The sequence below is a fragment of the Etheostoma spectabile genome, chromosome 22 (genome assembly GCF_008692095.1).
Source record: "Etheostoma spectabile isolate EspeVRDwgs_2016 chromosome 22, UIUC_Espe_1.0, whole genome shotgun sequence".
In the NCBI taxonomy this organism is placed as follows: Eukaryota; Metazoa; Chordata; class Actinopteri; order Perciformes; family Percidae; genus Etheostoma; species Etheostoma spectabile.
Window position 1 is genome coordinate 13,263,101 of NC_045754.1, and position 2,517 is coordinate 13,265,617.

At 44.0% G+C, this 2,517-nt stretch overlaps 1 protein-coding gene across 1 annotated transcript in view; it reads left to right on the forward strand.

Moving 5' to 3' along the window:
- c22h8orf34 (chromosome 22 C8orf34 homolog) overlaps positions 1 to 1,446 on the forward strand; it is a 63,493-nt gene extending 62,047 nt beyond the window's left edge. The window contains exon 15 of the mRNA XM_032504180.1: positions 1 to 1,446. This exon is cut by the window's left edge and continues 945 nt beyond it. The gene's annotated coding sequence lies outside the window, so the exon portion shown is untranslated.
- Positions 1,447 to 2,517: the final 1,071 nt, after the last annotated feature.

The window sequence follows — 2,517 nt, forward strand, 5'->3', positions numbered from 1 at the left end:
TTCTGTAAAACATGGTACATGTATTAAGGTCCCATGTATTTCAGCACACCATGTGCTCATTGGAAAGGGATGTGGTTTTGAAAGATCTGGGGAAGAATTTGAGTACATGGCGTAATCAAGTCACAGTGGTGCCTTGGTATAATCTTTATATCACCATAAACAATATTTTACTGTCAGAAAAAACAAATGTATTGCATTGCCTATTACAATTTTTACGTTTCATATTCTGGAGTCGGGAGAGTGATTGCCATATGTTCTTGTCACAGATCACCAACGCTCTAACTCCGTTTATACTGTCAATATTTTCTCTGAGTTCATATGTCTCCTCCAGTCTATGTCAGCAAAACATCAAGGCATGAGGAGTTCTGGAATAAGGCGAGACAGTGGAAGATGAAGACTTAAATTACTGCCACAGATGTCACACAAAGACTGCGCTCTGATGCTTTTCCTCCTCTCTGTGTATCTTTGAATGTCTCAGTATGTCACAACTTATAAAGATGAAATGGCGGGACTATTACTGATACTTCTTTTTCGCCACAAGTTGCATGTGATCATCATCATCATATATTAGATTATATCCATATGATTTCTTAATGATTAATTGAAAGATGAAAATACAATTTATGCGGCTCCTATATAATCATGATTTTTATCAACATCTGTCATGTTGAGAATCAGAGAGATCATAATATGAATGTCATCTATCTGGTGTCTGAAGTATGAAACCTCCAATATCTTCTTAAAGTATGTTTACTGTGCAGGCTTTATACACCAGGCCCTTTCAAAGCAACTGCAAGGGCCACCCAGGAAGACAGACATCACTGTACTTACAGGGAAATCCAGACCACCATCACTGGTCAGCAGACTGACCCAGGTCTTAATTTACAACTGAACAGTCTAGGATTTATCCCGACGTACAGCACAGATAAGTCTATGGTGGAAAAGCGGTATGCTTTGAAGGCATATAAAGTCTTTATTGTTCAAAGCTTGAAATAGAAAAAGCCACCTTGTCCAGACATTTTTTTGTCCATATATTTCTCTGACTATGATATTAAGAAAAAGCAATCTGCATAAATGGTTAGTTCTTTTGAAGTTACACAAACACCACACTATGTTTGGTTATGTAAAAGCTCTATATTAAACCATTTTTGTGAGGAATCCTCCACAGAGCCACCCGGGGATGTTTGTGTGGCTGTTTTTCATGGTAATTTAAAACATAATTTTACAACAATCTGGATTTTGTTTTCTATGTTCAGGGAAGTGATGGCCTGTTCTCACACAGCTAATGAATCAGCCTCCAATGTTCTTAAGCTTCTAACTTCTTCAAGTCTGTCATCAACATTCAAGTGTTGTTCTGTGCTGTTATTTGAAGCTAAAGCAGAAGTTTTGCTCCACTAAAGTAGCTCACTTTGCTTTACAAATGTGTAGTACTATACCTTCATAGAATGCAGTAACATCCAAAATAAACAGTATATATCTGATGTTTCATTGTTAACAGATAAAATCATGACACTTGAACTGTTCTGCCTCACTGGAATGGTGGGTGTATCACTCCAATCTTCCATTCATCCATCCATCTTCATCCGCTTTATCCGGTATTCGGTTGTGGGGGCAGCAGCTCCAGCAGGGGACCCCAAACTTCTCTTTCCCGAGCCACATTAACCATCTCCGACTGGGGGACCCCGAGGCGTTCCCAGGCCAGGTTGGAGATGTAATCCCTCCACCTAGACCTGGGTCTTCCCTGAGGCCTCCTCCCAGCTGGACGTGCCTGGAACACCTCCCTAGGGAGGCGCCCAGGAGGCATCCTTACCAGATGCCCGAACCACTTGCCCAACCTCCCGCCTCTCCGGGAACAATCACCTTATCGTGGGGGAGAGGTTTGTGTGTCCTTATGAACCTGAGGGCTGTGTTGTCTGGAGCTTTGTGTTGCTGGTAGGGTCTCCCTTTGCAAAGTGGTTTCAGGTGAGGGGCCAGACAAAGAATGGCTCAAAAGACCCCATGAGAAAGTGAGGAAGGAATCGAGGGCCCCTGCACGGAGGAAGCCTGGGGCCCCCGTCTGGATCCAGGCCCAGACGGAGGGCTTGTTGGTGAGCGCCTGGTGGGCGGGTTTGCCACGGAGCCCGGCCGGGCACAGCCCAAAAAACTGATGTGGCACGTCTCTCTCATGTCGCACGTCTCACCACCTGTGGGAGGAACCGCTGGGGTCGGGTGAGCTGCTACATGGGTGGCAGCGAAGGTCAAGGGCCTTGACGGACCAACCTGGGCGGCAGAGGCTGGCTACTCCAATCTTAAACATGCATTTTGTTAACCCCATTGTATTTGGGGAGTTGATGATTTACGGTTGCTGATTTCAGTCCTGTTCCTGTGCAAAACATTTGTGGTAGAAATAAACTGCCTATAAAGAGGCACAAGACAGCGCTGTGCAGACAGTGTCTGATTTACTAAACATCATGGTAACTGAAACACATTTAAACGCATGATTTCAAATGTTTAGAATCCATTACTGGATCCATGACA